Source organism: Mustela nivalis (assembly GCF_964662115.1).
Source record: "Mustela nivalis genome assembly, chromosome: 16".
Classification (NCBI taxonomy): domain Eukaryota; kingdom Metazoa; phylum Chordata; class Mammalia; order Carnivora; family Mustelidae; genus Mustela; species Mustela nivalis.
Window position 1 is genome coordinate 10,305,470 of NC_139035.1, and position 24,318 is coordinate 10,329,787.

Sequence of the window (24,318 nt, forward strand, 5' to 3'; positions counted from 1 at the left end):
CCTGATTGTCCAAATGTTGACTTGTTGATAATCCACAATTTGCTCCGTATCAAAATAAATATTCAAAAGACGCAGCTCTGAACAGCTAATGCATGTATCTACCTTAAGTGAAAAGGAGATTACACGTGCACAGAAAGTTTCAAAAAATCAGACCAATAGATGGAGGCAGACAGAATTAGCTGAAGACACAAATGATAGAGAACACTTAAAAAACAAACAGTGCTACTTGTAAGGGCCTATTTAGCCAGAGTGATTCCATCCGGTTAAACAGTGATTTTGTTGTTTATGCAGTAAAACTTACACTGACCCTGCCCCCAACCCGCCCCCAGGGCAGGTTAAAAGCAAGTCCCGGAAACCAGTAAAATGTGGTCGACCAGTCCCAGATAACAGAGCCCAAATACAAGGGTGGGTCAGGTGAGGTAGAGCTAACAGAGCCCAGATGCGGGGAGGAGTCAGGCCAGGTGGAGACATCCGATCAGTGCCGCGCGCACACTGTCTCCCTAGCTACCGAGGAGTGTGGGCCCTGCCTTTTTGGGCACCAATTCTGACCAAGGTCATAGGCTAGTTCAAATAGCTACTATGGCGTGAATTATAATGCAATTAGCCACCCGTGTGTGACCTACTATAACTGTGCAGCTTTCTCTGTGTGTTACAATCTCATTGGCCACCTGTGTGTGGCCAGGCTCAACCACATGGTCTTTGCTCTATAAGAGTTAGTCTGTAAGGCAGGGAGGGGTCGCCCTCTCTCTAAGAGGCGGCTCCCAACAGTCGGTTTGATTCTCGATGCTTGGCACGAAATAAAGCTTTGCTTGACCTTCGCTTTGTATCAGTCTCGCTCCTTTGATCACAGACCCACTATTGGGGGACCTAACACTACTGATTTCAAGAATTTTGAGGAAAGAAACGATTTAAGAAGGGGTGAATGGGACCAATGCCCACTGGGCCACTACTGAAACTGGGCTGAGGAGGAGACAAGCTTCCTCCCTGAAGCCCTTAGAGCTACAACATCAGTGCAGATGCCAACGAGCTTCTCAGATCTTGTTTGTGAAACTACTAGAAGTCACAAATCAAAGTCTAGAATTTCGAGATTGTCCTAATTAAATTTTTACACAGAAGCTATCTGTTTAAGATTATTCTTAACTTTTCTTTTTAAAAATTAGGTAATATGCTGGGAAGCCTGGGTGGCTTAGTCGGTTAAGCATCTGACTGATCTCAGGGTCATGAGTTCAAGCCCCGTGTTGGGACCCACGCTGGGCATGAAGTTGACTTAAAAACAAACAGGTAACATATTGCTATGGATCAAAATTTAAGAGGTTCAAAAAGATGAAAAATCTCTCTGCCCCTGCCCATCTCCAAAGGCATCAAATTTTATCATTCCATAGGTTTACCCTCTCACGCATATACAAGAAAATATGTATGTATTCTTTCTTTCCCTCCTATTGTGTACACGAATGGCTATACACTGTATGTCTATTTTTATTTTCTCTGTTCTCTAAACAATGTAACTTAAGAGTTATTTTCAGATGAGAACATCAAGAATTCCCTCATTCTTTTTTCCTCATTCTCCTAAGACTTCATAGTAGTCCATTAAATGGATACAGCATAATTTATATAACAAGACCCCTGGTGATGGACACTTACAGTATTATTAAATTGTATTTTTCCTATTCTTTTCATATTACAAACAAGGCTGCCATGAATAGCCTTGCTCATAGGTCACTTCATGTATTTGCTAAAGTATCTGTAGGATACATTCCTGGAAATGTAATTACGAAGTCAAAGGGGAAGTGCATTTCTCATTGACCGCATTCAATCACACGTGCACACACACATTGCCTGGATGCTCGCTAACACTGGTGCTCTCCAACAGCCGGTTCTTTTCCCAAGTGACTTTGGTAAAAAGTGACATTTCAGTGCAGTTTTCATGAGGTTGAGGATCCTTTTATCCGTGTTCCAGGAGGCTGACCCCTGAGCACAGTTTCATCTGGGTTCCGTCACCTGGTGGCAACTGGTTAGGTCAGAACCCGGGATGCACCAGCAGGAGACTGGAAGGTGGTAGCAGAGAGATGTTCCTGCTTCTGTCTCTTTCCAGTACCCTGTTTCTCGCAGTGGTACTCCCTCCCTGAGCAGCTCCCTTGGGGCAATCTAGCCTGCTCTGTCCCAGCTCTCTCCAAGGTCCAGTAAAACTGTTTGCTCTCTGGCTTCCGATCCAGGGATGGTCATGGCTTCCCACTCTGGTATCTCCCCAAACCTTGTTCATCCCCTAATCCTACCCCTGCATTTCTGTCTTTTCACTTGACCCATGGGGAGAAATCTGTTTTGTTTTGCTGAGACACTATCATCCATGCATCTTACTGATTTTTCTCTTGGGTTGTTGGGTCTTTTTGTATTGATCTGCAGTCAGAGGAGCTCATTATTCATGAGAGTGGGGTTGCCAAACATCTTCCACGATGGGCTCTACAGTAAATACTCATCCCTGTGGGCCAATACCATCTGGGTTTTAACTCCATAACTGCCACCAGAAGGCTCTGAAAGCAACCACAGATGATGTCCAAACAAATGGGTGTGGCTGTGTCTTAATAACACTTGATTTACAAAAAAAAAATCAAAAGCAGGCCATGTTTGGCCCTGGCACTGTAGAGAGCGACCCCAGAATTAAGAAAATGATCCCTTCTCTGTCTTATGAGCTGTAAATATTTTTCTCCCAATTTGGCTTCTTCCTTTTCCTATCAGGGTTTTGCTGTGAAGAATTCCTTTAATTTTATGTTAAAAAGCAGAATTTTATCTGCTACTTATGACTTCAAATTTTTTTTCCATTACACTTAGAAAAGGAACAGAGTTGCAAAACCACAAGAAACGCAGAATGATTGTATTTTGAGCTGGATCGGGCAGCCAAGGCTACCACCCAGAGTCTTACTAATGAGGCCACCACTCAGCCTGCTAAGACTGGGCTATTTCCAACATGTCCTACGTAGTGGAACCCATTTCTCACATAAAATCTTCCATGGAAGGCTGAAATATGAAACAGCATGAGCACCCTGGCTGAGGCCAAGGTCCCTAACACTACCCCCAAGCGTGTGAGGTGCCTCTGGGCCACTGGATTCTGGGCCTTAAATGCCAATTCTTGACATCGACACTAAGGACTCGAGAAATCAGAAAAGAGTTTTTCACATCATACCCAAGTAACACTTCCAAGAATTTTCCATTCCATCAGGTACAGAGCCAGATCGACCTGCCGGCCCTAGTGTCTTTCCATCAGTGGTGACGAGGTGACATCCAACTGTCAGGCTCATCATTAAGGGGTCTCTTGGTGCTTCCGTGTCACACCTACGCCTTCATTCCTATATGATTTTGCTCCAGGGTATAAAGGCTCTTAGCCTCCTCGTGTAGTGAGTTTATTATCTGCCTTCTACAAATGAAAAAACAAATGCCTTTAAGCAAATTTTATAAGTAGAGACAGAGAGGAAGTAAAACACGGCCAATTTAAATACGTATTTTATATAAACTGAGCTAGGTTTTTCTCTTAGGGAAAAATATTGGACAGTCAAATCTCTACTGGGATTTAATATTTTAATGCTTAGTTTTTCCTACGGCGAAGAAGCAAGCACAGTTATAGGGGAAGGAGAACAAAACACAGACCATGGCAATTTGGGGGTTTCGACATGGACTTGCAGCTTTTTAAAAATATTTTATTTATTTATTTGAGAGAGAGGGAGAGGGAGAGACAGAGAGTGCAAGAGCAGAGGGAGGGGCAGACTCCCTGCTGAGCAGGCAGTCCCAGGTGAGACTCAGGGTCCTGAGATCACGACCTGAGCCGAAGGCAGACGCCCCACTGACTGAGCCAGCCAGGCGCCTCTACATCTTTCCCTTTTCTAAAGAATTTATTTATTTATTTACTTATTTATTTATTTGAGAGAGATAAAGAGCACCACTGGGAGAAGGGGCAGAGGGAGAGGAAGAATCCCAGCCGGACTCTGTGCTGGGCATGGAGCCAAACACGGGGCTCGATCCAAGGACCCTGAGATCATGACCTGAGCTGAAATCAAGAGTTGGACGCTCAACCAACTAAGCTACCCAGGTGCCCCAGATTTGCATCTTAAAAAATACCAGCAATGGGTAATATCAATTTGAAGTTTCTCAGCTGAGTTATAAAAATAATCCTTGAAATTGTCGTTTGTTGCTGTCTATAAACGAAGTGATTCAGATTGAGATGTCCCTTTGTACACACATGTGTATGCACAAGTACATTTTATATATGTTCATTCAGATGTAAAGGTAGATACATGCAAATATATATACTTGTTTATTCTCATTATATAAAAGGCTAATATATAAACTCAATGTGGCCAAGGAAATATAGCCTTTAGGGAACAGGAAAGGCAAAGCTCAATAATAAGCACACCGCCCAGGATGATCCGAGATGGGCCTTGACATGGGCCCATAAAATTGCTATATTCCTCAAAGGAATAAGTGATGCTTACAAACTGGTCAGAGACTTCATACCTCTATTTACTAAATGTCTCACTAAATTTTAATAAGCTCCTAATACATAAGAACACCATGAGAGGTTAAGAGGTAGGAGTAACTGGTGACAGTTCATCAGTTGTATGGCAGTAGAGAGAGGAGAACCCTTGCAGGAAAAGCTCTGGCCAGCTGTTTTCTCCACTGATTAGATCATGCTGTAATGCGGGCAAGGTCATCCGTTCAAGCCTCTCTTTACAATTACCTTTATTGTATTTCGAAGACACAGACCAAGGCTGAGAGTTCTCAACATCTCACCACAAGATGAAAAGAGATTTGGGAAGAAGAGAAAGTGGCTGAGCCCAAATTCACTTCAAGTGCTAGAAGATTAACTTACATGAACTCGGGAGTGGATCAGCACCAGTGTCTTAGTATAAATTATGGTTAATGTCCAACATAATCTGAGGCTAAGTAAAATTAAGTGCGACATTTCTCTTGGATAGTATTAAACTAGAATCTATTCAGTCAACCTTGTAAGATCTTATAATACAAAAGTACTCACCTTTCAAATGGATATATTCTAATGTTTTGGTTTGCAATTAATTTGGGGCTATTTTGGATTTATTTCCTGCATCATAGACACAATCTATTATTATTAACATGCAAAGATTAAAATGGAAGAGGATTTGCATGTCTCCTACTGAGAGGTTAAAGAAACAGTAAAACCACCAGGATTAAAGCATATTGGCACGACACCCCCCAATCACAAGTGGCCAACTATTCGTGCTTCACAACCACAGACCTAACACATGCTGTGGCTTATTTCTCTTACACAAGTATGAACATGGGCTTGGAATGGCTCTGCACATGTTTTGCTCCTCTCAGATGAAACAACCCGATACAGCTGACACTGCCCTCTGAATGTTCCTTTCTAATAGGAATTTGACAAATTAATTCAAAATGCAAGAGAAACCATCCGACCTTAGCCATACTGAGACAAACCCCTCTGGGGGTCAAGGTTCTCAACTAGGCATTGTATTATAACAGCAAACTCTGCTTCCCAGAACCTCCCCAGGGTCCAACAGGCCAAGTTGGGGGCATTTGAGGAAGAGGTACCAGGCTCTCCCATATTCCTCTCAGCAAACATCAATGGACCTTACCAAAATGTCTCCTGGAATCTATTTCATTTGGAAAAAAATAGCATCATGCTAAAGTATTTTGGCAATTCCTCTATTAGCTCATTTCTAAATTCTGATAGGGCGTGAACATTTTGTGGTCCCTACCTCTTTGATTCTACTGCATCTCAGTATTTACTGCTTGGAAATTCTGTTTGAAAATTGTTAAATATTGCACAAATGACAAATAATTAGAAGACAAATGGTTGTCCTTTCTCCATTTCTGACACATAAATGTTGAAGAACTCCATGCTAGGAACTACCTCCTAATTAGGATATACTTATCCTGAGGCTCGTAATAAAATCCTTGTAGCCCTCCTGAAGAGAAAAGACTTGGTTCCTCTTTACCCTCTCCCCCGCAATAAGGATCTCAAGAAAAGAACAATACTAAACATGAAAAGACAAAATGCTGCAGATGCTGAAATTAACATCTTTCTAGAGTTTCTAATAACACATTGCTGGTTAACTTGTTCAGAGACTAATATTCTTGTGAAAGGAAGCCTATACAGCTATCTGCGCCTGCGCATGGACTCCAGCATTGCTTGGGGTCTAAGCACCAGCCTACTAAGCCCCAAATCTGCCTTGTGGGCATTTCTGCAATCATTATACTCTATAAGAGATAAATCTTAAGGCTGAGAGAACAAAATATTCATAGAGTGATTAAATACACCGGGTATATTAAAATATCATAATTTCTCATTCTGAAAGACAATTAGAAGGGTCATAATCTCTTTTTCAATGACAGATGGAGTTATGCCTAGCTCAATGTAGAGGGCAGGAAATCTCTATTAGAAAAATAAATGTGTGACCGAATACATATACTTTATTCGTATTCCTAGATGAAACTACAATAGGATAGCTACTATTTCTTGAGCCCTGTAAGAGGTCTTTGGTAAGACTTTCTCAAACACCCAATGCCCACAAAGTTGGCTTTAGTGTGTGTTTACTTCACAGTTGAGGAAATTGAGGGTCAAAAAGATTAAGTAATATGTTGTAAGTTAGAGGACTGGTAAGTGACATTCTGAGACTGTGACCCCAGGTCCATCTGATTCCAGTGCCATGTTTTTCCCATTAGAACAGGCTGCTGTGACAGGTTACCTGTACATTTTAGAATGCATAGCTAAAAAAAAAAAAAAAAACAATGGATAGCCATTTCCCTCCGTATTCTATCCTTTCGCAGACCATCCCTTGAATATCTGCTATTCTTCAATGCTAATTAATATTTATAAGAGGTTCCTCTGGATCCACAGATACCTGTTACATATTGTAAGAACGGAGAAAAACTAAGGTTAGAAACAAATTCATATGACAAGAAAGAGTGGAGAGAAAAATCCATGGAGAATTTCCGGGCAAGTAATCATCATTCAAGAACCATATACTCGGACTGTCTACAAATTCCTAATTGCAAACTAAGCAATGAGGACGACAGTAGCTCTACACGGCATACACCCCAAACCACACAACATTCAGGGGTCACAGCTTGCCCTCTGGGGGCACTGTTCAATTGCAGACTCATGTCAAAGTATTTAATATGATTAGCAACCCAATTCTAAAATTAGGACGTGGTGTGACATCTGAGGTTCAGAAGGTTTCTCCCCACCCCTCAAGAAGAAACGAAACCTGTATTCTTCAGGGACTGGTATCTGCTGTCCCCCTTCTCCCTTTTCAGCAAGTCACCTTCCCTTAATCTTCGAGACTAAATCCAAGACTCCCTTCTTGAGAGCCTTCTCCAACTCCATTCTCACATGGCCGCTCCACGTGACACCCACCCCGAAACTCTACAGTTCTCTTAATCAGTTCCCTGCTCCTCCTTCTCCGGACTAAGTTCTTTGAGGCGGGCACCAGGACTCTCTGTAGTGCCTGCTCTCAGTGGATGCTTAATGAATGTATCCTGAAGGATAAATGAAAAGGCAAATGGTCTGAATGGCCTAGAATAATTTCCAGAACATAGTAAGAAATTTTTCTGTCACTTTTTTCAGCCAGTCCCATGACGTCTTTATCCTTACTCTTGCTTACATACAAATGAATACACGCCAACATAGGCACATAAGTACACATACACACAGGCACACGCACTCATCATCGTCATCCATTCTAATGTCCATGTGGACTCACACTGCCTCACCCCACTACTGTTAATATTAGAAATAGTCAAAGAAGAATTAAGAAATCTAAGATTTTCTGATAATTGACACAAAACTATATCATCTATGAAAGTCTTACCAGGCACTAGTGGCTGCCACTAAGTTGAACCAAACGTTCACAGAGCACTAAAAGCAAATCGTTTTAGACTTGTATCCAAAACGAAAAATGTCTGAACATCACCAAAAGTCAGAAAGGTCCAGAAAACCAAAATTAATTACTTCACATAATTAAAACATATCCTGGAAAAGCACCAACACCACCAAAGCAAGATGGCTATTTGAATACAGGGGACGGCCAGAAACACCAGGAATGACTCAAAAGGACATGGGTGTGGCTCACAGCTTTTGGACAGATGGTAAACACACGTGTGTGTTCTCCTACAGGGCCCAGGTCTGTGGTGAGGCATCGGTGCTGACTTGGGCTGGGATCCCTGGATGATCATGTGATAAACAGTTTACCTTTAAAATGTGATCAAACAGCATTTATGATGAACATCCTCAGAGAATAATGAATAATGAAGCATCTATGCAGTAAAGGATAATATAAAATAACGGAGGGGATAGTTTTTCCCTGGCAGCTGCTTCCCAAAGCCATTACAGTGTGTTTTTTTCCCTTTTTCAGAAATACTGGAGTTAGAGCCCCGCTGACAGAGCCAACAATCCTGAATAATGATTCTTACCAACAATTTCTGGGATCTGCAGGTAAAGGAAAACCTGTTAGAACACTCAGCTTAGGAGTATCTGCAGCTAACTATAGCTGCTCCAGGGTCCTCATGAGGTTCCTGGCCAGAAAGGACAGACTTGTCAATGAGGTCCTCTTGTAACCTCTTCCATCCAAGACTTGTATTTTAAAAACAGAAATAAATCATTCCACAGAAAAATAAGTAACCCAATTTTCTTCCAGTTCAGGAGTTTTGTAAATAATTAAACACAGATCTACCTCGAACAGATTCACAGTATATTTTTCTAAATTAGGGGGAGTTCACTGTGCAATAAAAATTCATTATTTGTGGGCCCAGTTCTTCATGCAAATTATAACGATTCATGGTTCAGTATACAAGAAATGGCTTACATCAGTCCATGTCCACACACACCAAAATAACATGTTCTGGATGAATACGTAATTATTCATTAAAAATTAAAACTCTGTGTAAAAAGGAGATATCACACGATTTCTGTTTTACCTTGAGTGAAACGTACATAAACCTGTTAGTGATTTTCCAGGATAAAGAATCACACATAAATGCATGGTCTGGGGATGCCTGGGTGGCTCAGTCGGTTAAGCAACGGCCTTCAGCTCAGGTCATGGTGCCAAGGTCCTGGGATCAGCTTTCACACCTGGCTCCCTACTCAGTGGGGAATCTGCTTCTTCCTCTGCCTCTTCCTGCCTCTCTCCCTGCTTGTGCTCTCTCCCTCTCTCTCTCTGACCAATAAATAAAATCTTAAAAAAAAAAAAGAAAAGAAAAAGAACAGATGGTTTGGGGTAGAAATTATGTATGTACATAGAGATAGAACTAATTTAGGGTCACAGGCTCTGTCTCATGTTTCACAGAGAGGCTAGGCTAGAGGCCATGGGTCACTGGGGAAAAAATGTACCAAGGAAACCGATTTCTAGCCCTCTTCAGCAGGCATATAATTTTTTGATGAAGAACTCAGCTCTGATCCGATAAGGTTCCTTATGGAGACCAGTGTGGATATAACAAATCAGATCAATAAATAATACTTAAATAGGCGGGGCACCTGGGTGTCTGCGTTGGTTAAGCCTCTGCCTTCAGCTCAGGTCATGATCCTGAGGTCCTGGGATCAAGCCCTGCATCTAGCTGTCAGCCTGCTTCTCCCTCTTCCTCTGCCCTCCATCCCGCCCCGCTCAGGGTTGTGCTCCTTCTCCCTGCCATGCACTCTCTCTCAAATAAATAAAATCTTTTTTAAAAAAATACTTAAACAGGAAAGATGAGAACTAAAGATGATCAAGACAATTCAGCAAAATTCAATAGCAAACAATGCTAAATGCTGGAACTTTAAAGGTGCTTTAATGAAAATGAGAACCTGAAAAGGAATGACTATCATTAACTCTTAAAATGCTGCTTTGGGAGCACCTAGATGGCTCCATAGGTTAAGTGTCAGAGTTTCAGCTCAGGTCATGACCTTTGGGTCCTGGGATTGAGCCCCCTATTGGGTTCCAAGCTCAGCTTGGAGCGCAAGCACCCCAGTGCATGCTCTCTCTCTCAAATAAATAAAAGCTTTTAAAAAATAAATAGATAAAATACTGCTTTAATGTAAGAAATTATATATATAATATATGTGCAAATTGTCTTTATTTGAAGATGATAAGATTATATACTTTGAAAATCCAATGCTAATTAAATGTTTAAACAAATAAAAGAATTTACTAAGATGCACAGATGTAAGATAAGTATATCAAAAAAAATCATTAACTTTTCACTCTACTAGATATTTAATAAAAAATGTTATACAGGGGCGCCTGAGTGGCTCAGTCATTAAGCAGCTGCCTTCGGCTCAGGTCATGACCCCAGGGTCCTGGAATCGAGCCCCACATTGGGCACCCTGCTCGACAGGAAGCCTGCTTCTCCCTCTCCCACGCCCCCTGCTTGTGTTCCCTCCCTTGCAGTCTCTCTCTGTCAAGTAAATAAATAAAATATTCAAAAAAAATTATACAAAAAGTAGCAATATATATTGTTTAATACATAGGGCAAATTTAATAACAATAAAATGTAAGATCTATATGAAAAAATATCAATAAGTAATACAACTCAGGAAACAGGTAGTGAAGGTATTAATACAACCATCAGCAGCCTTGTACAAAATGCACTGGAGCTTAAGGGTCATAAACTGCAAATGTTCTTTTCACTTCACAATGCAGGATTAGAGATTACCTATAGGCCACTAAACCCATATTTATGTGTAGAATTTTTATCTCTTTCTCCAATTAAGAGCAACATCAGAAAGCCTAAGCCCCATGGTACTCTCACCAGGTAGACCCAATCCAAAACACAAAAGAATATCATAGATAGAATCGTAGCAAACTATGAAGTCCAAGAGCCTCATTGTACAGTGTATCTGTTGAGTGACAGCTTCCAGACAAGTTCAGAGGAAAGCAACATACACAGGCAGCCAAACAGGAGAGTCTGAGGGCCAGGCCACACTGTGCATGCGATTCACCCAGCATACCCAAAGGTAGTCTCTACCTGGAGGGACAATCTTAGTCATTGCCGAAGGAAGGAAGCAAAGGTACATTAATGAAGAAGCGGTTCTCAGTGTCAGGTCCAAAGTACGTGACGAGGTCATAAAAAGCAAAAAGAACTGCTAGGCCTGACACAAGGAAAATCAGGAGTTAAAGGGTATGGAGAAAAGAAATCGGGTGTCTGTAAGCAGTTGAGAACTAAACCAGGAATACTAGCGGTTACTGGAGGATTTCTGCTATCTTGCACCAGCTGCATGACACGTATGACTATACAGGCCCACACGTTTAGACAACCAAACTAGGAGACGGGAAGAAAAAGGCAACTTTCATGCCTTCAAGGAGCTGGGCAAGACCAACGTTTCAGTTAGGTATTAATCATCAAATCGTATTTCTTTATTGCCCCTTACTGAATGCAAATTCTGAATTGCTTGGGAACAGCCATAGTTAAACTGATAAAATAAATTATACAAGTTCAGTAACTTAACCTATGAATGTCATTAGGATCCCATGATCAGAGCTGGAAGGATGGGCAAATTCAAGGCCACACATGCACTCTGATTGAGAAAATACAAAATAATGAAGAGGAAGATATCCCATGTACAATTCCTTGGAAAGGTAAAATTTTTGTTAGGTGCAGCTTAATATTAATTTATTTTTAATGTGATAGACTAGGAGAGTCACATGGAAGTTGGTTATTGTATCTAAAACAAAATGAGAGTAAAAATACCCTCAAAACTTTATATACAAATTATATAACTAAGGCCAACATGAGTCCCATTCCCTTTTCAAATCAATCTCTAGCTTAGATACTTCTCCCTGACACTGGAAAAATTTAGCAATTAAACTGAAGACCACAAAACTAATTTCTCCTCCAACACAAAAACACAGCAAGCAAAATGTAATTTCATCTCTCTTTGACCTAGATTATGCCAATTACTTTAGATGTTTTATTTCCCATATGTACCAGGATGTTCAAATGATATATAGGCTTCTAAAAAGACTATACATCATTCCCAAATGGTACTCTCTCTGAAATAACAAACTTCACTTATTAATCATTCTGACAACTGTATGCTCACAAAAGAGTGAACAAAATGGGAAGCAAGAACTTTCCAAAAATGAATCACCAACTGAATCAGATAGGCAGATTTGATTTTTTCATCAGGCACTGCTGGCATGATCGAAGAATTTAAAAGACCCAGATGATTCTGTATAAATCTAACTCATCATCCCCCTTATAAAAAGTCCAGCTCTAATGAAGTCCATAATGATCTGGATAAAATACATTTAATTAGATTATAAACTGCAACATAAAACAGCTGCACTATGCCTTTCAACATTTCCCTCTCCGAAGATCAGAAGATTGGAAAGAGGTTATAAAACAGCCCATTCATTTTTGTCTTTTAAAGGAGGAAGAAAGAACCATTAGGCACAACTAAAGTTCCAGGCAACTTTTAACGAGTGAAATCCAAGTGTGCCACATTCTGAGACCTCACACGCAGGATATGATAACGGTGTCAGGTGACCGACACATCAAGGGGATCGTATGCAATTAGACAACTTCAGGGAATTCTAACAATTTCCTATGGGGAATTCTAATGATCTCCTAAGTGATACTGATAGTCCAAGACATATTTTCTGCTTGGTGGTATTAGATGTGTTCAACGACAACAACAACAAAGATCCAGGTCAATTACGATATATTTCCGCGATAATCTTGATGTGACTTTCTAAGGATAAGGAAGTCCGCCATGAGTCTGAGAAAGCTGACTACAGATCTGAGTAAAGATCTGCCTATCCTGCCACGGGTGTATCTATCTACTCAGAGGGAGTAGGAGGGAAGGGAAGGAAGTTGAGGGAGAAGGAGGTGGGAATAGCCAGGCAACAATTCCTAAGACTTATTAGAAGTTCTTAGTTCTTAAACATATTATCTTGACTACTAGTGACTAAGAGCATGGCCTACCTGAGTCAGCAGACATCTTAAATTCCAGTTCCAGTATTTATTGCTCTGTGACTCTAGGTAAGTAACTTAACCTCTCTCAGTTACAGCTGTCCCATTAAACACAGTAAAAACAACACATGCTTCGGGGCGCCTGAGTGGCTCAGTGGGTTAAAGCCTCTGCCTTCAACTCAGGTCATGATCCCGGGGTCCTGGGATCGAGCCCTGCATCGGGCTCTCTGCTCAGCAGGGAGCCTGCTTCCTTCTCTCTCTCTCTCTCTGCCTACTTGTGATCTCTGTCAGATGAGTAAATAAAATCTTAAAAAAAAAACAAAAAACACACATGCTTCATAAGGTAATTGTGGGGGATTAAGTGTAAAGCATTTGCCTGGGCTAGAATTCACATTCAACATATTCAGTCACAACCAAAAGACAAACGCATATTTGAGAAATAGTAAACACCACTAAATAAATAAATGATTTTATCATATTCATAGATTGGAAAATTCAATATTAAGATGTCAAATCTCCCCTCAAGTATTCCACAGTCAATAACATTTCAATTAAAGTATCAGCAGACTTTTTAAAAAAAGGAAAAAGCTAACCAATTGATTCTGAAATTTATATGAACCGGTAAACAATTTACAATAACCAAACCGATTTTTTAAAAAGATTTTATTTATTTATTTGACAGAGAGAGATCACAAGTAGGCAGAGAGGCAGGCAGAGAAGGAGAAGAAGAAGCAGGCTCCCCGCTGAGCAGAGAGCCCAACTCAGGGCTCGATCCCAGGACCCTGGGATCATGACCTCAGCTGAAGGCAGAGGCTTAACCCACTGAGCCACTCAGGTGCCCCTAACCAAACTGATATTTAAGAAAGAAAGAAAAACTTCAAGGGCATACACTACGTGATTTCAAAAGATTTACTACAGAGCTATACTAATCAAGATGGTATGTTACTGAAGGAAGGATATACAGAGGAGAGAATCTAGAAATAGAGCCAAAGTTATATGATCAATTAATTTCCAACAAAGATGACAAGGTAACTCAATGGGGAAGGGGAAAGTCTCTTCAACATATGATGTTAGAACAACGTATGCCTGTATGAAAAATGAACACTAACCTATTTCTCACACCATACACAAAAACTCACTAAAGAGGATTATAATTTTAAATGTAAAAGCTAAATTATAAGGCTTTGGGGAGAAAATCTTTGCGACTTTCCAAAGGCAAACATTTCATAAAAGAAACATAAACCATAACAAATTGATAAGCTGGACTATATCAAAATTAAAAACTTTCACTCCTCAAAGATACCATTAAGAAAACAAAGACATAAATCACAGATAGGCAATGTTTGCAGTGCATGTCTGACAAAGAACTTATATCCACACTATATGAGGAATGCTTACGACTCAATAATATGAAGAGAAACAACACAATATAGAATAGGAAAAGGATACTGTTCAAAAGAATATATATAAATGGCAAAAAAAAACCATGAAAAGATGATCAACATCATTATCTAAGCAAAGAAAGAGAAATTAGAGCCATGATGAGTTATGACTGCTCAGCAGTTACAATGGTTAAAATTAAAAAGATTAGTGATACCATGTGTTGACAAGGACACAAAGCAACTAAAACTTTCATATACTGCTGGCAAGAACATAAAATGGTACAACTGTTTTGGTAAGTGATTTGGCAGTTTTTCATAAAGTTAAACATGGAAACATCTACCATAAAACCAAGCCCCTCAGTATTGACCTAAGAAAAACGAGCACGTACGTTCATACAGAAATTTGTATATGAATGTTCATAGCAGCTTTATTCAAACTAAATGTCCATCAACTGGTGAATGGATAAAAACATGTGATTATATCTATCCAATGAAATAGGACTCAGCAATATGAAGGAGTAAATACACCTAATGATGGGTATTTATCTCAAGACCATGATGCTCGAGTGAAAGAAGTCAGATATAAGGGAACCGGGTGAATAATTTCACTTACATCAAATGCAGCCTAATATGCAGTGACAAGAAGGAGATCACTGGTTGCCTGGGGTAGGAGAGGGAGTTGAGGGCCGGACTGAAAAAAGGTCCAGGTGCAAAGAAGAGATACAGAGACGGCCATTATCATGCATAGGAAAAGATGCTCAACTTCACCAATCAACAGGGAAATGCAAATCAAAATCACAGTCAGATACCACCTCACACCCATTAGGATACCAATTTAAAAAACCCAAAAGAAATAAAACCAGAAAACAGTAGGACTGGAGAAACTGGAATGTTGGTAGGATTGGAGAAACTGAAACGCTTGTGCATGGTCAGTGAGAACATGAAATGGTGCGGTTGCTGCAAAAAACAGGCGGGCTGATCCAGCAATTCTACTTCTGGGTATATCACCAAAAAAAGTGAAAACAGAGACTCAAACAGATCTTTGGGTTTCTGTTTGTTTTTAAAGATTAATTGACGAATCGATTGACTGGTTGATTTAATAAGTGTGTGTGTAGAGAGGGAGACAGCAGAAGGGGCAGAGGGAAAGAGAATCCCAAGCAGACTCTGCGCTGAGCACGGAGCCCCATGCAGGGCTTGATCTCACAACCTGGAGATCATGACCTGAGCAGGACCAAGAGTTGGGCACTTAACCAACTGTACCACCCAGGCGCCCCTCAAACAGGTCTCTGTATACCAATGTTCAGAGGAGCATTACTCATAATACATGAAAAGTGTGAATGGCCCAAATGTCCATCAACAGGTGAATGGAGAATCAAACTGTTTACACACATGCAGTGGAATATTATTCAACCATAAAAAGGACTAAAGTGCTGACAGGTTAGCTACAGCATGGAAAAACCCTGGAAACTTCAGGCTAAGTCAAATAAGTCAAACCCCAAAAGACAAATACTGTATGACTTATATGAAATACCTAATATGGGCAAATTCATAGAGAAAGAAAGTAGGTTAGAGATTACCAGAGAGAACGAGAAGTTACTGCTTTATGGGCACAGAGTTTCTATGTGGAGTGATGAAAACTGCTGGGAACAGACGGTGGTGGCTGTATAACACTGGGAATGTAATGACACCAAATGACACACTTAAAAATAGTTCAAATGGCAAATTTCACGTTAGGTATAATTTTATTGCAATAAAACATAGCTTAAAGGGAAAAGTGGCAGAGGAAATCTTTTGAAAGTAATGGGACTGTTCTGTATCTTCAGTGCGACTGGTTTCACCAGGGTATAAAACTGTCAAAATTCATCTAATTAAATAGATTCATTTAATTGTGTAAAATTATTGCTCAATAAAGTTTATAAAGGGGGGGAAGACACCAACAAATTAGCACGAATATAATCTATGCCTTTCCTCCTTTCCTTTATCCATTTCATCCTGCCGTGACTGCTGGATTTTGTTTCCTTTCCAGGGAAAACAGGAGGAAAAAGGAGTAAGGAGGAAAAATGACTCATTTAATTCACAAATTATTTGGGGAGCATCTAATTCATCTACTACTCTAGTGACATGCAGCACTGCAGGTTTAAGAATGAGGACACCAAAGTTTGCCATGGCAAGGTAATTTATCAAGGTCACACAGTAAACAGTAGAGCTCAATTTGCAACCACTGCCTGGTCTGAGGCTTCACAGATGTACACTGCAAAAATTTTCTCCCTGTCTGTGATCATACGGCACCTACAGAGGAGAGGGGAAACAATGCACGATCAGGATCTTATACACAGGAGGGAAGAGCTAAGATGCAAAGCCATGATAATCGTACATTATTGGTCAAAATAAAATGTGTGCAAAACATGTATTTCTTTTCACATTCTTTAAAGGTTTTATTTATTTATTCATTTATTTGAGAGAGCGAGCGAGTGTGAGAGAGAACAGAGGGAAAAGAGTGAGAAGAACAAGCAGACTCCACACTGAGCACAGAACCCTGCGTGGGGGCTCGATCCCGTGATGGGAGATCAGAACCTGAGCCAAAATCAAGTCACAAGCTTAACTGACTGAGCCACCCAGATTGCCCCACTCACATTGCCCCACTCACATTTTTTTTAAAAAAGATTTATTTATTTGTGAGAAAGGGAGAGAGAGCAGCAGAGAGGAATAGAGATATAAGCAGACTCCCTGCTGAGCGAGGAGCCTCATGGGGGGCTTGATCTCACTCCCCGGAGATCATGACCTGAGGCAAAACCGAGAGTCCAATGCTTAACTGACTGCGCCATCCAGGGGCCCCACCTGTGCTCACATTTAAGGATCTCTTGTAAAGAGTTCACGACTTGTGTCTGGCAGTTGCACCACACTTAACGGTTGAGTACAGAGGTTTCTTGCATAAGCTCCAGAGTCAAAGCTCCCGGGTCCCAATCCTGCTGCTGTGACCTGATGTGACCTACCACAAATGGCTTTTGTGATGATTAAATGAAATAATGAGGTTCTCAATAAATATTAGCCTTCTTCTTCTTCCATAAACTCCACCTGTACTATCTAGGTATAGAAAGTACACAGTCACACGCAACAATGAAAAAGAAAAGGTGGCTTTGCGGGTGGTGGTTTGGATTCACTGGTATTTTCCTTTCTTCCTTACTCCCTCCCTTCCTCTCTACCTTCTGTCCCTCCCTCCCTCGACTCCTTCTAACGTATTACTGTTCATCGAATGGAGTTTTTGCATTAAAAATGTATGATGGAAACCAGGAGTGATAGAAGCAAACCTCAGTCCATAACCTAAAGTAGCACATTATCTTATGAAAGAATAAATGATTCATTTCTCTCCGGCAGATTTGGGTCCTTTCCCCGCATTTCTCTTTCTGGGGAAATAAAAGTTTTATTCTTTCTCAAAAAACTTGGAAGATCGCTTTCGAAAAGCCAGTATTCGGAAGCTTGAGGAAGACTTTTTATAGCCAAGTACTACCGCTGGCAGTCTGAAAGGCCACATAAAAACATCTCTCAGTCTTACAGAAGCAGCTCACAACAGCAACACCATTTTTACTGTGGAAACAAAAAACTGTTGGACATGTTCAACATTCTATAGTATAAAAAATGACTTTCTATATTATAAAAATAATGTAAAACAAAGCTTCTTATAGTTAACAAAGGTACCCACTTGCCTACTCAAATTCACATCTCTGAGGAACTCCAAGTTCACTAGCAGTGAAGGTAAAGGAAAAAGGAAGCAGATCCTTTGGGTCTGACATTACACTCAAGTTAGGTAGCATACTGTGGCCAGGCTTTCTAAACCAGCAGAGTCAGAGATAATAAAAGAAGGAAAAAATAGAATTGTTCAAATTAAAATGATTGTAAATATTCTATAACTATAGAAGAGCTTTTAAATTAAAAGGAAATTAAAACTCACTGTTTGTAAAACTGTACTTGGCTTACACCTTATCAGCAGGTTTGTTGAGCTGACCTGGGTCTTATCAAAATATTGCTTTTTTTTTTTTAAGTTTTATTTATTTATTCATTTGAGAGAGCACGAGAGTGAGCATGAATGGGGTGAGGGGGGTGGTTAAGGAGAGGGAGAAGCAGACTCTACTGAGAGTAGAGCCTGAACTGGGGTTCGATCCCAGGACCCTGAGATCATGACCCGAGTGGAAGACAGATGCTTAACCATCTGAGACACCCAAGTGCCCCAGAATGTTCCATAGTTTTGAGAACCAAAACTAAATGCAGTATCTTTCATAAGTTATAAAAAGTAATTTTAAACTTGAGGCTAAGGGATAAATGGGTTGAAAAAAACCAACAACAACAAAATTCTTCTCCTTTTAAAGGTCTTGAACTTCCATAAGAAGCTTCAAGAAAAAAGCAAATAAGACAATTATTCTGTAGCATAGTAATATTTCATTTTCTGGAACTCAATTAGAACTAGTGAAGAAGAAATGTGTCCCTTGCATGCAAAAGCCAGCTTAAGCTGGTAAGAACCTAATTACTACCAATATTTGTGAAGCAAAATCCACTTATGCTGGAAGAAAAAACATTTAAGCATTAATATGAAAGTTAAAATAGAAAAAACAGTACAGAATACTTAAGTTAGAATTTCAAATGTAGCAGTGTCAACAAATCAAGTGACTCCACAGATCACTAAGTAGCTGCTTTTTAAGCACCATATATCTGACAAAATGTGCCAAATATAAATATTTCATTTCAACAGATGGTTTAAGCATTCTTTACATTTACATGAGGAACATACCATAAATTATACCCTCTTGTCATCATATCTTAACTCTGAACATTTGTATTTAACAACAAAAATGACATGACATTCCCAAAGCAGCAGAGTATCTTTCTTGATTTCTGGAAATAACAAAGAAACAAATAAGAAAAAGCAGAGAAGAAACGGACTCACTCTTGTTTCATTTTCAGTAAATATTTATGGTGCTTCACTCATTCCTGAGTTGGAGCATGTAATATTTCTCTTTCCGACATATGTGTATTGAGGAATTTTCAGTTGTAAAGGTTGCTCCCATTTGCAGAAGGAGTTCTAGATCTGGGCTCTGATACCATCAGTCAGTTCCCACCAAGAAAGACATCTGGATCCCACCATACCTTCTGGTTACTTCGCTAACCCATGCCATCGGAAGCCTGGGGAGGCAGTCCCTCCCACACTCCACCACCTAGAACACGATGGGCTTTGTGGACATTAATGGTCACAGCATCCATTCCTTTTTTTCATTCGTAACATAAACCTGATTTTATTCAGGTATCCCTCCTTAGAAATAGATGTTTTAGGGGAATCTGGGAGGCTAAGTTGGTGAAGCATCTTTGGTTCAGGTCATGATCCCAGGATCCTGGGACTGAGCCCCACATTGGGCTCCCTGATCAGTGGGGAGGACTCTGCTTCTCCCTCTGCCCCTCCCCCTGCTCATGCTCTCTCTCTTGCATAGAAAGAAAGAAGTAAAATCTTAAAAAAGAAAAGAAACAGATGTTTTAAACTCTCATAAATGCTTCATGGCTAAATAATAGGGAACAATAGTTGCAACAAGATGTGTAATGGGACTGGGTAGCACATGAGTGGCCAAGCATATACATATCAACTGGGGAAAAAATAGGCTGATTCATTCTTTTTTAGGATCAAATGTGTAGTATGGTAATCCACATCAAGGCCAATGCGTAGTAAAAAAAAAAGTTCAACATAGTAAAATACATAAACACCAACCAACCAAATTAAATCCCTCAAACAATGGTGTGAATATCACCTTGAAATCCATTTGTAATGAAGGGAGAACTGACAAGACAGACAGTCTGGATTTCTTGCACTGCCCGAGCAAGGGGCGGTGCTGCTGTTTTTAAACGAAAGACTGGTTTATTTTTACTCATGTAGGGGAAAAAAGGGTCATAACTGGAATCCATTTTTTTTGGCAAAGACTAAAACTTAAAAGTTTATTTGTTTACATAGGTAAAAATTATACGAAAACATACTTTTTTTATTTTTTGCTCTCCTGCCCTTAGTGGAAAACATATTTTTATTTTTTATTTATTTTTATTATATTTTTTATTAATCTTTTTAAGTTTATTTTCAGTTAGCCTAAAAATCGGAAAAAGGAAGCAGATTTTTTTCATCTCTTTGATAAATTGGCTTATTTGGCTGATATTTCTTTAGAATCTCAACAACCTCTAGCCAAAATTCTTCATGTTTCTCCGTGCAACAAAAATGAATCCTGTGGGGCACCTGGGTGGCTCAGTCCGTTAAGCCTCTTCCTTGGCTCAGGTAGTGATCCCCAGGTCCTGGGATCGAGCTCCGCCATCAGCGAGAGTCTGCTTGTCCCTTTCCCTCTGCTCCTTCCCCACATCCCCACTCAGACTCACTCATGAGCTCTCTCTCAAATAAATACAACTTAAAAAAAAAATCATGCAAGCTCAATGAGGAACTGCTCATTAGGACTGAGAACCAGGAAAGATTCCTTGTTCATTTGCATGAATTACACACCAAGAACAGTGCTAATAGGAAGACTGGTGCTGTTCAATGTTAGGTGAAAGACACCATCTAAAGACTATTTCTCCAAGACAACAAAGCAGTTGGTCACTGATTTAGGGGTCCTCTTAGTCCACCATTTAAGGGTGACTTGACCTCTCTTCAAAAGAAATATCCAGCAAGAGTAGCTTGAAGACACCATGCTGAATTTGGGGCAGATCTCTAAAGGAATGACCACTCTACAACTCCTGAAACAGTATAGGCTAGGAGTCTGTCTTTTAAATACATCGTGCATCACAAGAGAAGAAAGATGGCCCGTGTGAAAATGAACCTGATAGCTGGTACATCCATTCTAAATTAAATACAATTTTCCCAATTTCATACACCAGTCCCCTTGCCCACAAACCAACACAGGAACACTTGGGGTATTGTTCTTCTCAATGACCAAATCATTTACATATTGAAATATTTCAACACTTCATGTATGAAATGAATGCTATGCTATTTTCCAAAGGCAAATGTCTGAGCTTCCCAGTGAAATGATAACCTCTTTGAACATGAACCCCACAATCCTAAAGCACTGTTATCACCTATAAAGTGTCTAACCAGTTCCTAACATTCGGTGGTTTTCAACAGATACTTGCTGAATAAACTAATGAATGAAGGTATGTTGAAAATAATACGATTTTCCTGGGAAAATAATTTTGCAAAGGCAACAAGAGTCAATAATGACATGCCAGCTCAAAATAATTCTCATCAAATCCAACAAGAACTAAACTGGAAAATTTTCAGTGTGGCTTATGACAGCCCTCACCCTGCAGGCTGCCACTTCTTTACCCTGTTTGATACGGCCCTACATCAAGAGACAGCACACCCCCAAATTTGATGACTGACAGGAAGGACTCGCAGGACTCAGCGTACTGTCGCACCCACAGTCGTCTGTGATTTATCACAGGGAAAAGCTAGCAGAATCAGCAAAGGAAGAGGCACAAGGTGGAGTCTGGGGGAAAGCACACGTGGCCAAGGGTCCTCTCCCCGGAAGGCAGGCAGCGCGGGCTCTTCTCCCAGCAAGGAGTTAGGACAACGCGTGTGGGAGGCTGTCGACCTGGGAAACACAGAGATTCAGGGCCCAGGGATTTCCATGAGGACTGGGGACTGACCCAGGTAGCCTCTCACTAATGTCAGCCACCTAGAAGGACAGCAGCTGTTCAGCGAGAACCACAATGTTTGTATAGTCTGGGTACCATGAGCCACTCATTAGATATGGGAACACACACACACACACATACACACACCCGCTCCCCAGACATCAGCCAAGGCCAACCTCACAAACAAGCAGGACTTTTCAAGGACAGCAGTTCAGCCTGCGATGCTACTCTCCTCTGCCTGGTGCCCACACCAAATACCAGAGTGGCCTTGGCTCCTCCTTCCTCGGGGTCCCCTCGGTGTCTCTTGCCGGCCAAACCCAGCGGACTGGCTCCTGACTACCTCCTGCACCTGCCCTTCCACCCCGAGGTCACTGCTTCCAGCACGGCCTCTGCATCTTTTCCCCGAGGCTCTGCAGTGACTCCTCTCCAGCCGCTCTGCCTCCACTCCACTCTGTCCTCACAGGTTCCTCCCTTCCTTCCCGCTGTAAGGGCTTCATCCTGTTGCCCTGTGTCTGGAGCATGACATAATGGACCCTTTTCTCATGTCCCTTAGTTATTGGTCTCATTTCCAACACAGTCTCTGCTTTGCACTCTCTAGTTCGCCACATGGAACCAAGACACACAAATCCCTGAAGGCATCACACTGGCTTGCCTCTGTCATTCTGTACAGGGTGCTTGCCCTTTCCACCTGAACATCCAGGGTTAAGCAGTCCATACCCTTTAGAAGTCAGCCAAGGTTTCAACTCCTCCAGAAACCTCCCAACCTGGATTAAGTCACACTACATTGAGTTATTCCTCTCCAAGGACTGTTACCCGGCACCGCAATTTCCCCAGCATCTGAGTAACTGACAAACTGTGGGAGCTGAATAAACACTGCTGACAGACTGAATGTCCCAGTTTTAGCACGGTATTCCCGAGCTCAGCCTCATCCCCAGCCTTCAGGAGAGGTCCAGCTTAGCTCGGGACCCTGCAAATGTGTTATGCATGTTACTCTGCCTGCATCTGTTCTGTTCCAAAGCTAACAGCCCAAAGTGGGATTCACCTCTTGGGCCTGGAGACCCTCATGGCATACAATTTGCATACTTTGATTTCGACTTATGTTCCTTAACTTCTTATCTTCATTACTTTATTTATTTTAATTTTAATTTTTTTTTTTACTTAAATCTTTTCTGGAACAAGGTAGAATAAGTATATATGTATGCAGTCCCAGAGATGTGAAAACCCCATCTCATTTTTCTCTAGAGAAGGTGACTCCTCAGTGATTCTTGGTAACCTGTCCCTGGCTGAGCCCAAAGTACCAGAAAGCTGGGGCAGCTGGGTGGCTCAGTGGGTGAAAACCTCTGCCTTCGGCTCAGGTCATGATCCCAGGTGCCTGGGATCTAGCCCCATGTTGGGCTCTCTGCTCAGCGGGGAGCCTGCTTCCTCCTCTCTCTCTCTCTGCCTGCCTCTCTGCCTATTTGTGATCTATCAGATAAATAAATAAATAAATAATCTTTAAAAAAAAAAAAAAAAGTACACTTAAGTATCGCCTTCAGCTGGGGTTGTGATCTCGGGGTCCTGGGACTGAGCCCTGAGTCCAGCTCTGCACTAAGCGGGGAGTGTGCATCTCCCTCTCCCTCTGCCCCTCCTCCCTGCTCAGGCTCTCTCTCTCAAATAAATAAATGAAATCAGTAAAAAAAAAAAGAAGAAGTACCAGAAAGCACACCTTACCAAAGGAAATATTTTCCTTCTGGTTCTTTAGCTCCACGTCACGCAGTCCAATCAGTCAATAAAAAGCTTGCACAGCTATTCCTGTATTTTCCTCACAGGATTCAGGCACAAGGAAGTGAGTCCGGGTGTGTGCCTTGCTTTATTCGGTCAATATGCTACTGAAAAGCTATGTGTTAAACAAGTTGTGTAAACAGAATCAAAATTTAAATTTACTTGAGATGCTTGCTATTCAAAGCAATAGGGCAAATCAATGAAGTCACCTGAGGAGTGAAGGAAGCAATTGTTCTAGTATTTATCTCCTTCGTCATCCCAGATTATAAACTGAGGCTATTTAAAAGTGTGCTATTAGAAAAGCCTTCTCAGATTCTCCTGCAAAGAAATACACCATCTCCTTAATTTGTTTCCTCACCTCTAAACTTAACTTAAGTTAAAAACTGGCCAGAGAAATCAAATTAATTTTAAATACTGAAACACTGTTATCACCAAATTCACACCAGAAATTATTAGCACCTTGGATGTGAGAATGTTCTCAAAGCCTGTTAATTCCCAGCTCAGCCCTCCCCTTTGACAAACATTAGCTGACAGCTCAGTTACACACTTCCCATGGTCTCAGACAAAGGGGATTCAATGCCATTAAGGC

At 40.9% G+C, this 24,318-nt stretch overlaps 1 protein-coding gene across 5 annotated transcripts in view; it reads right to left on the minus strand.

The window, feature by feature from the left end:
• The window catches only part of SMYD3 (SET and MYND domain containing 3), a 781,274-nt gene that overhangs the window by 317,407 nt on the left and 439,549 nt on the right, over nt 1-24,318 (minus strand). Inside the window, exon 1 of one of the 5 annotated variants that reach the window (XM_082702361.1) lies at nt 23,679-23,796. The exons of the other annotated variants lie outside the window; for them this stretch is intronic. The gene's annotated coding sequence lies outside the window, so the exon portion shown is untranslated. Of the gene's footprint in view, nt 1-23,678; nt 23,797-24,318 lie in introns of those variants that run through there. 5 annotated transcript variants of the gene reach the window in all.